General features: G+C 60.4%; 1 pseudogene across 1 annotated transcript in view; it reads right to left on the reverse strand.

Annotated features, from left to right (window-relative positions):
- Positions 1-12,956, reverse strand: part of LOC308631619 (phosphatidylinositol 3,4,5-trisphosphate-dependent Rac exchanger 1 protein-like) — a 75,362-nt pseudogene that overhangs the window by 7,962 nt on the left and 54,444 nt on the right. The window contains exons 20-32 of the transcript XR_014024316.1: positions 12,045-12,181; positions 11,511-11,622; positions 11,061-11,248; positions 10,708-10,867; positions 9,916-10,125; positions 9,025-9,298; positions 7,002-7,208; positions 5,600-5,688; positions 4,315-4,397; positions 4,141-4,231; positions 2,209-2,337; positions 1,948-1,989; positions 843-1,063 (exon numbers count right to left, since the gene is read on the reverse strand). The product of XR_014024316.1 is annotated as a phosphatidylinositol 3,4,5-trisphosphate-dependent Rac exchanger 1 protein-like (transcript). The remainder of the gene's footprint in view (positions 1-842; positions 1,064-1,947; positions 1,990-2,208; positions 2,338-4,140; positions 4,232-4,314; positions 4,398-5,599; positions 5,689-7,001; positions 7,209-9,024; positions 9,299-9,915; positions 10,126-10,707; positions 10,868-11,060; positions 11,249-11,510; positions 11,623-12,044; positions 12,182-12,956) is intronic.

Genomic DNA, 12,956 nt, shown 5'->3' on the forward strand with positions numbered 1-12,956 from the left:
GAACCCACATCCTGTCTCTCACCTGCCTCCAACCCGCGAGCCTCCTGCCCAGAGCGAGGCCCAGCCCTGCAGACCCAGCCCACGCACCTCACCTCCCACCGCCTCCCTGCTCCTGGGGCCACAGCTGCTCCCTCGGCCCCAGGCTGTTCCTGTCTACTGGCTCAAAGTCACCGCTTCAACACGGCCAGCTCTGACCACAGATCCCCAAGGACGCCATGGCCTCCACTCCCTGCCTCTCCCCCCAGCCTTCCATTGTGTCTTCTCATCTGCCTCCCCGGCTGGAAGGTGAGCTGTGGACCCCAGCAGTCTGGTGCCTCGCGACGTCAGAGACCAAACAGACAGGGACTAGCATGTGGCTCCAAGACATGAGGGCTGGTGCCCAGGCAGCCTTTCTGAGTCCGGTGAGAGCAGACTTCTGCCCAGCAGAGGGCGCTCCGAGGCCACACTTCCCACCAGCCAGCGGCTGGGCCTTGGCCACCAGAGCCACCCAGCACTGCAGGTATTTGTCCTGGGACTGTTGTAGGACACTGAGGAGCATCTCTGGCCTCCACACACCAAGTGCCAGAGACACTACTCCTTTATATTTCAACTGCTATAACTAAAAATGTCTCCAGATGTTGCCAGTGTCCCCTGGGGCAAAACCGCCTAGCTTGAGCACCATGGTCTACGCCATGTCTTTTACCTATGTGTGTCTCCCTCCCACCAGGACGTAAGGCCCCAGTTCCTAACAGCAGTACATGGTAGGTGCTCAATAAACACCTGCTGTGTGAACAGCGGGGCCCTGGGAGCCAACTGCAGGGGACACAGGCTGGGGGGCCTCCCGTCCTCCTCTGCCCACTCACCACTGCGGCTGGCGCCAGCAGGGACTGGCAGTGCAGCAGGACCCCGGTGGCGGCCACCTGCTCCAGCCACTTGCGGCTGGCATCCCGGCTGCTCTCCTCGTACTCGCCGTTGTTGTTGTAGCGGTAGCTGAGGGCCGCCAGCAGCTGCTCGGAGAAGGTGCACACGGCGGCCACCAGGGCCTGGCAGAAGATGGCGTCCCTGCGCAGCTGCAGCTCGGTGTCTGTGATGGACAGACAGGCCTCTGGGCAGGTGCTGGCAGCAGGCTGCACCACCCCTGGCCCCGAGCCCCCCACAGACCCTGCATGGGGCGAACTGGCCAAAAGTTTTCTTGGGGCCAAAAGCCAGGTCCACAGAACTCCCCCCTCCATGAGCAAGCCACCTCACCCAAAAGCTGCTGCTCCCCCGACCAAGCAGGTGGGCCTGTGGGTTCCTGGCTACTATCCAGGCCCGTCCCTGGCCATCTCTCTGGGATGCAGTACTTCTCGGCCTGGCCGGCTGTGTGCCAGTGGTGCGGCTGTGCCACCGAGCTCCACCGGCGCTTTTGAGAACCGGGTTCTCCTGCTGCCCCGCCCCTCCACCACCCCGCCCCACCTGAGGCAAAGAGGCTGCAGGTCTCAGCTGCTGAGAGGAATTACCCTCAACATCTGGCCAGCTGCGTGCAGCTGCCTATTTTGACCTGGATCCTCCCTTGACTACAAATTTCTGAGAAGAAGGGAGGGACAAAGGTGGACAAACGTGGCCCACCCCACCTGCAGCTCCGGCCTCCACCGTCTGCTGGGTCTGGAGCCTACTGACAAGCAGCCTCCCTCACCCTCCGCCCTCTATCCTGTGTCCTCGTCATAATCACCCAGGAAGCAGGTGGCCCAAGACAGGGCTCCCAGCTCCAGGGACTGAGACTTGTCCCTTGGACACAAGGTGCAAGTCTTAGAGGGGCAGGAGGCCAAAGGGTCGCCTTCCCCAGTGCAGATCCTGATGGGCCAAGAAAAAATCACCCTGGCCACAGAAGAGGCCCCCCAGGCTGTCCTCATGGACGCCTACAGCCAGGCAGGCCTCGCCGCATACCCCTGGGCCCATGCACTCACGGCTGCCCCGCAAAGCCCTCACCTGTGCACTTCAGCAAGGCCAGGAGCAGCTGGTTCTTCCCATCTGAAGGAGGAGGGAGAGGAGGAGGCGGCTAAGGGGGGCTGGCAGGCGACAGGAGAGCCGGCCCGGGGAGGCCACTCAGCTGACAGCGTGCAGCCACTCCTCTCCCCTTCCCTGAGCACACAGGGGAAGGGGCACAGAGGTGGGCCCCAACAGGACCCTGCTGCACTCCAGACCCAGCCAAAGGCCACAGGCCCCCCATGACCCTCCCTGCCCTCAGACCTTCCACGTATCTCTGGATGTTGTCCATCAGGGTCTTGATGGAGCTGGGCAGGTTCCAGGGGTCCTCCTGGATGCTGATCTGGATCAAGCTCCGGCCACGGACCATACACTCTTCTTTCTGTTTGAACTCTGGGGCAGGAAAGCGGCATGAGGGCCGGGAAGGGACGGAGGTGGCTTTGGAGAACAGTGGCACAAAAGCCCATGCCCTGTCACCAGATTCCAAAGCTTATAACCTAGATCCGGGGAGCAGCAGGCTCTAGGATGTAATCCAGGCCTTGGAGGACAAATGCATGGTCAGTGTGCTTCCACTTCACATGCCACTCCCATCGCAGACACCACGGATCCATCTCAGCACCCTTCCTGCCAGTCGGGGGCCAGGATCCACAGCCACAGACAATCCAGTGGAGACAGCACCAATCAATCACAGCACTCTTTGCTCCCAGATCTGGACCCGGTAGCCACAGAAGCCTTCTTCTCAGGCACAGGTCTTCATGCCACAACCAACTAAGCAGGCACATGAGTTGTGACCTCGTTCTAACCCTTCCCTAAACAGAGGGGGAAGCCCAGGCAAGTCACTTGCCTAAAGTCACACTGGGTAGTAGGAGAACTGGGACCTGAATGTGGCCCTAACAGGCCAAAGGCCAGGCAGACACAGGCCCCTGTTCCCTTGGCCTCTTCCCGGGTCTCTGAGGTCTTTGTGGCTTGGGGCCCTCTCTGCTGTTTCTCCGTGAGGTTCACCCCTGGACAGGGGATTGACACAGCGGGAGGGACAGCTGAGCAGACCCAATGCTCCCCTGGAGGCAGAGGCTGTCCACATTCCCGTCTCCTGCACACAGCTGGGAGCCCGCGAGGTCAGCAGTGTCCCATCGGGCTCAGGGTCACCAGCACCCAGCACAAGGCCTGGCACAAGCTGGCTCTAGGGAACTATTTACCTGCTGCATAGCTGCACAGATGGACTGGCAGCTGGGGACGGACAGATGGTGGGGTGGTTAGTGGGATGAAAGGCAGGAGGACATAAGAAATGCCAATTCTTTTCATCTCAATCATTGCAGAGGAAAGCCTCGGTTTGGTGCTGGTGAGGCCTTAACTCTTCTCTCACACAGCCCTCTCCTGAAGAGCAGCAGAGGCCCCGGGCAGGGAGCAGTGCCCACCTGACGGCAGTGGGATGACACTGTGGCTTTCCCATTAAGTTGATCACTGTGGCTTATCATCAATATATGGCCTACTACACTGGCTCTTCCTATGGGGGCATTTTAATAAGATCCTTTTAAAATTCAATCTCCAAAAGGAAGATACCTTTTCAAAACCTATTTGTTCATTCACTTAGGTACTGGGGAATTGAACCACCAGCCCTTTACCACTGAGCTACATCCCCAGTCCTTTTTTTTTTTTTCTTTGAGACAGGGTTTTGCTAAATTACCAAGGCTGATCTCAAGCTTGAGGTCCTCCTGCCTCAGCCTCCTGAGTCACTAGGACCACAGGCCTGCACCACCATACTCTGCAGGAGATGCCATTAACAAAACAAAAGTCACATCAATAATAAACTCCGCAGCAAAGTCACAAGGCTGGAAAGTGTGATGAGGGGAGCAGATCTCCGTGGGTATGACAGACAGGAAGTGCACTCCAGGCTGTCCCTCGTGTCACAAATGGGCAGGCCCAGGGGACCCAGGGACCAACCCCAGGACACCAATTGTCCCTGTAGAGAGCCAGGTCAGGCTTTGCAGCTCCTACAGCTTCTACCACACAGACCTTGTTGTTTGGCTTTTACGAAACTTTAAAATATAAGGATGACAGTGGAGACAGATTCTGAGCGAAAGCAGGCTGTGGGCTGATGTGGCCCTCAGGCAGGAGTCTGCCAGCCTGGACCAGCCAGAGCCACGCAGCAGGGGTGTGTGCCCAGCATCCAGCCTGCTCCCACCGGGCGCCCCTCACCTTGGAGACTGTGCTCCATGGGGAAATGCCTGGTCTCCTCGAAGGCCCTGCCCATCACCGGCCCCTTGAGCAGCGTGTTGATGGCGTCCACCTGGAGACAAGAAGCCCCCGGTGAGCGTGGCGGCCAGGGGGCTTCGAGGACCCAGGGCCACACCAGGCTGGGACGAGGCCGACCTGGTTGAAGAGGTGCTCCAGGCAGCCATGGAGTTTGTCCTGCTTGTCCGATGGGATGCGCATGTCACAGGGCAGCTCATCCCCTGGCAGAAGACAGAGCGTGGCTGTCAGTCATTGCTGCCCCACCCCGCTCCTCCCCAACCTCTTCTCAAGGAGGCCACACGGCTATAGAGCCCTAGACCCACAGGGGACATGTAGCCTGCCAGACTCAGGCCCCAGCTGAGTCACTGGGCAAATCCCTGGACCTCTCTGAGCTTCTGTTTCTTCATCTAAAAAATGGGCAAGAAGCACAAACACCCCCCAGATGGCAAGCTGTTGTCATTCCCACTCCACAAATGAGGGCACTGAGGACAAAGACCTGGATCCCAGCCCCACAGAGTCACAGCCCCTGTTCCAGTGAAGTCAGCTCCACTGAACCCCTCTGGGGACATATTTCAATGGCCTGATCTTCTATCATGAGACATTAGAGCCCAGCCACACAGTCCGCCTGCCTGGGCCTTCTTTTCTTCTGCCACATGATGGGGGCAAGTTTTTATGCAGAGACGTCCTCTGGCAGGACACAGCAGTAACGGGGTGCAGGGGGGCGGCCTGGGCAGCAGGAGGCCGTGGCTGAGGGTGGGAGGGATCCGCCACCTCAGCCTGTCTCTTGTCTTTCTAATAATGGCCCATGTGGATGTGTGACCTATTTATGCACAAAGTGTACTTTCTAAGTCTGAGAGAATGAGACTGAAATTAACACACAGCAACGTCAGGCTTCAGGAAGCGCTGCAGACACAGCACGACCTCCTCTGATCATCCACCTGTCCGTCCAGCCGCCCGCCAGCCACCGCATGTCCCTCTGCATACATGTGCCCTTGCCGACGGCATCCAAGTACCATCGGTGGGTACACTTGGGAGCACGACGGGTTTGGATTCGAGTTCACTGGCTTCTTTAAACCTTCCTGTGCTATCTGGACTTTGGGTTGGTGCATGGTCATCCCTATGGGCCCCCTTGGTTCCAGGGATCTGTGGGACCTCGGAGCACCCACCACCCACACATCCCATGCAACCATAGGCCATGGTGCACGACCGCACCGAGGTCTCTATCTGCTCTGTGTGGGGATCTTAGCTTTGCTAAGTTCCAGCACCTGGTGCGTGAGAGGTGCTTGACTAAGTACCTGCCAAACCAGCAGACAGAAGGAGGCTCCATGCGATTCAAAGCAACGAACTCCAAACAACGGAACAGAGCAGGAGGACACCCGCTAACCAACCGGCCAGGACCCTCCCCGATGGGCGGCCCACTCACCGGACCCCATCTCGTCGCTGCCCAGGTACGAGCTGTTGCTTCTCACACTGGTGTAGGACAGGACCGAGTCCCGGTTGCTGTTGCACTCGCTGCGTTGGGGCGAGACGGCCGAGTCACCCTCGCTCGCACCCCTGGCCCCGTACCCAGACCCGCTCCAGAGCACAGTCAAGCCCCAGCCCAGGGGACAACCAGCCCGGGGTCTTTCAGGTCCGCCGGGGGGAAGCGCTTCATGGCCCAGCACAGAAACAGAGCGGAGAGTTGCTTCCACTCAGCTGTCACCACTGTCCAAGGTCCCCAGTGCTCCCGAGTGCCTGGCTCTTCTTAGGGACAACCCTGACTCTGGGCACAACCCACCACTCACCTGACCAAAAGGAACTCAAGGAATCAGGAGCAACTGTTCCAAAATTCCACCCTACGCTCTTTGACAATTCAATGAAAAACCAGAGGAACAGGAACTTCAGAAGGAAAACCCAGAGACGCGAGGGACCTTGGCCTCGGAGCTCCGAGGACAGGCACACACGCAGAGAGAACGACCCGGTTACAGACTCCAGGAAACTGGGCACAAGGACTAGGCAGGTCCCGTGGGGACAAGAGGAGCATTCGCTGGCCGCATCCCTGCAGCCCTGGGCTTTGGCCACCAGAGGGGTCTGGCTGCCTAGGACTCCTTCTGGCTGCAGCTGAAGGTGACAAGGCCCTTCTCAGGGGGTCCGGGGCTCATTAGGCTGAGATAAGGAATTACCAGCAGCCAGGCAGAGTTAGCACAGGGAGCTGAGTTCTAATCTACTTAACCGCTAATTAAGGCCTCACTGCTGTCGTTACAATTAATCTAACCAGTGGCAAGACAGCTCACGGCCTCTCAGAAGAAAAAGAAACAGACTTATTCCTCAGATCAAGTAAAAATAAATAGCGTTTATTTTTGTAGTGCTGGGGACTGAACCCCGGAGTGCTCTACCATTAAGGTGCACCCCCAGCTCTAACTACCTACCTACCTACCTATCATCTACTTATTTTGAGACAGAGCCTCACAAAGTTGGCCAGGCTGGCCTTGAACTTGGGATCCTCCTGCTTTGGCCTCCCTAGCTCTGGCATTACAGGAGTGCATCCCTATGCCTGGCAGAAACCACAGGTCTTAAACCAAGTTTGAAGCACACCGTGTGGGCAGATCAGCCCTCTCCTCTGCACTGGGACACGTATGGCTGAAAGGGTGGCGTCTACCAGGCCAGATGGAAGCGCCAGCCTGGGCGGGGACCTGGGTGGGCTCTCTGGGATGCACCCTGGGCAGGTCTCAGGGCCAGACCACCGCATTCCACAAAACGTCCATGGTCCCAACTTCCATATGGTCAGAGGCTCACTGTCTTGCTGGCCGTCCCACCAAGCCCCGGGCCACCCATACCATGCCCACCTATAGGAGTCGCGGTAGCTCATGGTATCGTGGCCCGAGTCCTCCTGGTCTTCCTCGGACACTTTGAAGCACACTTTCTTGATGCTCCCATGGTCGGTCCTGTCCATCTCGCTCTCCTCGCTGACCAGTGAGGAGGAGGAGGCCTCCTCAGCCAGGGGTGGGTCACAGGCCCCGCCAGGGGTGGGCTCCGTGATGGTGGACAGCAGCCTGCAGGGCAAGGGCTCCAGGTAAAGGCCCAGGCCCCAGCTTCACCAGCTGTGACCTTTGATCCTGCACAGGTAGCTGTCCAGGGTTTTGTGTCACCCCTTGGAAAGGCAACCACAACTGCGCAGCCGCCCGCAGCCCTGCCGGGGTGAGAGCGCAGGTTCACGCCTTCTGGCGGCTCCTGGCCTGGCTCTGCGCACGGGCTGGGGCTCTGCACATGGCCCAGAGGGCATGGCTTCCAGACGGCAGGCCGCAGGGCCTCGGACACCCCTGGGCTCTGCCACCACGGACAAGAGCACCCGGGACAGATGGCAGGTAAACACGCGCACAAGGAAAAGTCATTCAAAAGGCAGTTCCTGCCCAGGCCGCAGCCCCTTCAAACCCTAACGCCACCACCTCCTGTCTGAGAGGCCCGAGGCAAACTGTTCATGAGACTCAACCTGTGCAGCAGGATGGTGTCACAGGCGTCTCAAGGCTGGGAGGTGGGGACTGACACGCCACATGTTAGACACAGTGCTGGGCCTCACAGGTGACCCACAAGCCCAGGCTAGCCACCATCCCGCCTCTCAGGAGATCAGGGTCACAACTGGCCCCGCTCTGCAGGTGAGGAAACCGAGGGTCAGAGAGGCAGCCTGAGGTCACACGGCCAACAGGCCAGGAGTAAAGCCCAGGCCTCGGGCTCCTGAGCCTGCAGCCGTGGACTCCACAGAGAAGTCCCCACCCATGAGGCAGAGAGCGCAACAGGACCTCAGGAGCCTGCAGCAGGGGCGCAGCACGAGGGGGTCCACCTGTCCCTGCAGCCCCCCCTCCCAGCCCTGAGGATTAAGAGAGCCTCGAGAGCAAGTCACCCTGTCCATCCCCGTTGTGACTCTAGCACAGGGCTCTTCAGCCTCCGATCTCCCCCAGGGGCAATGTGCCTTGCAGGGGATACTGGACGCCGTCTTGAGATGGTCTGGGTTGTCACCACAGGGGCAAGGGGTGCTAGGGCCTCTGGGGGATAGAGGTTGGTGACGCTGCCACCCACCCACAGTGCCCAGGGCGGCCCACAACACAGAATGACCCACCCAAAATGCCAACAGGCTCCAGGAAGACGCCCTGTCTTAAGGTGACCATGTGCCTCTCACTCTGCAGAACGGAATCAGCAGTTCCTTAGACCCCTTAGTACCTGGTCCCTGCTCAAGTGTTCCTGACACTCTCAAAATCGTCCCCTCCAGGCAGGTGATGTACTACTTCATCTCCTAGAGGGCCACATCCAGGAGGGCCCCAGCCCCATCCAGAGGCTGCTTCTGGTGGCTGGTCTCCAGGGTCCCAATGGCTATGTCCTGTCTCCTCCCCCACATGTTTGCTGAAGAAAGGGGTCACTGTCATGCAGAATGGCCCACCTCTGGCCTGCCCATCCCAGAGGTGCCATCAACCCTGCTCTGCCCCACCCTGCTGCCCTGCAGACACTCAGTGCCCACCCTTGGCACAGGGGGTGCTGCATGCGCCCTGCTGTGTCACAGCAAGGGGGACCTCAGGTCCAGCTCTCTATCTTCCTGGGATGTTAAAAGAACAAAGATCCCAAGGCTTTCACCAAGCGCCTCAGCCTCCCTGAGGAGGCTGCAGCACTCACTGCTCTGCTGGAAGGGTACTATGGCCCCCAGGGGCATCTGGCAATGTCTGTAGACACTCTGGGTTGTCACCTTGGGGGTAGGAGTGCCCCTAGCATTTGATGAGCGCAGCCCATTGTGTATAGGACGGCTCCCCTCAACAAGTTCACTCCCCTGCTGTGGAGTGAGGCCGAGGCCCCCGCCGCCCCGCGGGCCCCGCCTCGGCTCACCTGTTGATCTGGGTGACGTACTGCTTCATCTCCTTGAGGGCCACATCCAGCTTGGTGAAGAGCTGCAGGTAGGCGTCCTGCACCTCACGGTCCTCCTGCTTCAGCAGGAAGCTCAGGCCCCGGTCCTCCTGGCCCAGGGCCCCGCTGGGGGGCCCGAGGCTGTCGTTGAGAGCCTGGCCGTTGGGGTCCCCGTCCACAGCAGGCAGGCACTTCCAGAACGGGGCAGCCATGGTGGTGATGCAGTGCTGGGTGTAGGACATGGGGTTCAGGTGGCCTGCGGGGGAGGAGGGCAGGCGGGAGGTCAGCGAAAGCAGACCCACTCCCAGAACTCCGGGAGAGGGAACTTCCCTGCCAGAACTTTCTTTTTCTTTTCCTTTTTTTGGCGGTACCAGGGATGGAACTGAGTGCCTCGTGCAGGCCAGGCAAATGCTCTACCACTGAGTTCTACCTCAGCCTTTTTAATTTTTTTTTTTTTAATTTCAGGACAGGGTCTCACTAAGTTCCAATGCTGTACTCAAACTCTGTGATCCTTTGCCTCAGTTTCAGGTGCACACCACAGCGTCCAACTGCCCTTTCAGAATCTTGATCCACTAAGTTACCTCAAGAAGACAGTTTCAGTTTGATGCTAATACACCTTTAACCACGGTTGGCTTTTCCTGTCTGGAAATGCAGACATGGTGGCTGGCACACCAGCAGCCATACTCCACCATGAGGCACCCTGAAAGTTAGAGACCCCTTCTAGAGATGGTGACGCAGAAAGATAGAAGGGCCTGGACTCCTAATGACCACGGAGCCACCATTCTAGCCTGGACTGTCGGCCCCCAGACACGGTTCTGTTGAGGTACCAGAGTGTGAGTCTAAGCACCACCTCTAACAGACACAAGCAGGTACCTTGCTCAGGGTCAAGGCCGATGAGGGAGGGCTTGCGTCCGAAGCGAATGCTGAAGGACCTGCCCACCGAAGGGTGGTCTTGGGGTAGGACACCTCCATGAGGTTGACGTGGCAGTTGGTGGGGCAGAAGTCCAGGCCGTACAGGGGGTGGGGCTCTAGGGCTGCCTGCTTGAAGGCGGGGCTGACCCGGCTCCTCAGCTGAGCTGCAAACTGAGAACAGAGGGGGCACGGACCGTGAGAGGGGACCGGGGATTCTGGGCCACCCCTAGGAAGCAGGGCCTCCGAATGGGAAGCACTGCCCCCACACTGTCCCTCCTGGGCCAGGCAGAGGCCGGGGCGTGGAGGCCTCAGGACTTAGTTGCACCCACTTCTCCACGTCAGCTGCTGCACCTAAGCTGGCCTCAAGGAACCGTCTCTCCTGGCTCAGTTCTGAGGTTCAGGCAGGGCTGCCTTCCCCCCAACAGGGACTAGGACAGGGCCAGCAAGAGCTCCCTCTGATAGCGCTAAGGCCAGAGCTATGAGGGCCACCACCTCACGGCCCGAGTGTGAAGCCACGTGGGGAACAAAACCGAGGGACGGAGAGTGGCCGTACTCCTGCAATAGTGTCATATCCGATTGAGAGCCTGGATACAACCATGCCTAAAGTTCACCTCTGTACTCTTCAGTGACAGAAACCCATAAAATTTCCTGTTTAAGCAAAGTTGGACTGGAGTTTGACATTGACAAAAAAAATACCCCAGGTGAGGTCCCACGCCTGGCAGCCAGCGGTGGAGACCTCTGGGGCGCAGCTACCTTCTGGTAGCAGGCGATCCTCCGGCCGATGCTCCAACTTGGTGTCACAGATGTTGCGGAACTCGAAGTGGGGCATGGTCACGATGGCGCTGCTCCTGGCCATGAGCTGTCCGCAGTTCTGCACAAAGGCGCTGTCCTCTGCAGCGAAGGCCTCCAGGACCTGCAGAAGCAGCAGTGGCCGCTGAGCACCCACTGAGCCGGGAGGGTCCAGGCTCTACCAGCACCCCAGGTCAGGTCCGCTTCGGCCATGCTGCAGACTCAGGCTAAGGGACAAGTCGCCTCCTCGGCCCATGGCCGCCAGGTGCAGGGACAGGGACTGGACCTCGGGCTCCAAGAGGGCCCCTGCCCAGCACCTTGGTGGCGAGGCCGAAGCAGCCGCGGGGCTCCACCATCCTCTCCAGCACGTGGCACTTGACGCCGGCCGTGCTCACGTACTCGTACACCACGCTGTGCTCCAGGCTCACGTTGTCCACCGTCAGGCTGACCACCGGCCCGTCCTCGCGCAGACTCAGCTGTGGGCCCAGGGACAGCAGGGGCCAGGCTGGAAGCCAGGGGGCAGGCGACACTGAGGAGGGCGCCGCGCCACGCAGCCAAGCCCTGGCACCGGCATGCAACGGGAGCCTCAACTCGAGGGCGGCCGGAGCCCGTTCCACGGCGCTGGCTGCCTCTGCTGCCTGCTGCCGTCCACCCCGCCCTGGAAGAGCCTGCCCACCTGCCCCCCACACCCAGTCCCACAGGTGGGCAGGACACTGGCACAGAACAGGACTCCGCCCTGTCCCTGTCGCGACCCTGCCTCCCCCTACCAGAGTCTGGCTGGTCGTCCTCCAGGGCCCCCAGGTCCTCTCCGGGGGTCTCCTGGCCGGCTCACGCCTCCTGGGCGTCCTCTTGGGTGTGGTAGATCCAGTGGTAGAGGCCCTGGGAGGAGCCGCTGTGAGAGGGACGGCCAGGGAGGAGGGGACGGGGCCAAGGGGCCACCCGCTCAGCTCTGGGCCGGTTAGGGACACTGCCCTAAAGGAGCCTCCAGATGTCCCTGGAGCTCCCAAGGCCCCCGGGAACGCCCTGCCCTCAGCCTGGATGGCGCCCGCCCCACCACTGCCAGGGGAGGGAGCCTTGAAAAGTGCCAGCACCCGAGTCCCCAGGCCAAGTCACAGTCTGGCCGTGGACACCCAGACAGACAGCAGAGGGGGTGGACGATGCCACCCTGCCTAGAGCCCCTGTCCGTATCCCAGAGCTGGGGACCCAGGTGGGGGGTGGGGCCAGTCCTCTGGTGCCCTAGGCAGAGCCCCCTGTGCTGCCCGCACGTCTCCCCAGGGGGGGCACCAGCCCCGGCTGCTCACCAGCGCCTCCTCTCCACGACTCCGGAACGCCTGGAAGTGCTCCAGGACCTCCTGGGCACCCTCGCTGGCCACGTTGTTGCCGTTGACCTTCAGGACACACTGGCCGGCACACAGTCCAGCAGCCATGGCCTCGGAGCCTGGGGGAGGAGCGCTTGAGGCAGGGCCAGGGCGGCGGGGTGCAGCAGGCAAGGCAGGCCACCGGAGGCACCTGTCCACACCTCCCCCTGGAGCCAGCAGTGGCCCCCGAGTGCACAGAGTGGGACCTGGCACCCCACTTCACAGAGGGGACAGACTCAGAGGGGACAGCTAGCCAAGGCCACACACAGAGGAGCCGGGTCTGAATCCAGGCTCAGGTCACTCGAGAGCTTCGTCTCCCTCATTGCCCTGCACAACCCGTGGTCCTGCACCAGGGTCAGCCCGTGTGGCCAGGGGAGCAGAGGCTCAGGAGGATCGGCAGCCTCGAGGCCACCTGGCCAGAAGCCGGGCCTCGAGCTGGTGCTACCAGTTGCCAGGTGCACCTTCCTCCCGCATCCCCTGGGGCCTTGGGGACAATGTGACTTGCAGACAAAGACTGAGATTCTGCCTGTGTGGGCAGGTGACAAGGGCACACCCTGCTGTCCACGGAACCATCATTCAGGACTCCTCCACCTGCTGGGCTCAGGGTCCTCACTGCTAAGAGGGGACGAGAATCAAGCCACTCACAAGGTTCCTGAGAGACCAGGGAATTGGCACAGGAGGCATCCAGCACCGAGCCCGGCTCTGGGCAAGGGCTCGGGAACATGGCAGCCTTGCTGGGCTTGGCTGGTTCACCCACTGCTACGGTGTAGACCTGGAATGTCCCCAAAGGCCTGGACCCAGCTGGGTGCTTTCTCAGAGGTGGAGGAAACGCGAAGAGCCGGGCCAAGGGGGTAG

The sequence above is a fragment of the Spermophilus citellus genome (genome assembly GCF_964194105.1).
Source record: "Spermophilus citellus genome assembly, chromosome: 12".
Taxonomy (NCBI): Eukaryota; Metazoa; Chordata; class Mammalia; order Rodentia; family Sciuridae; genus Spermophilus; species Spermophilus citellus.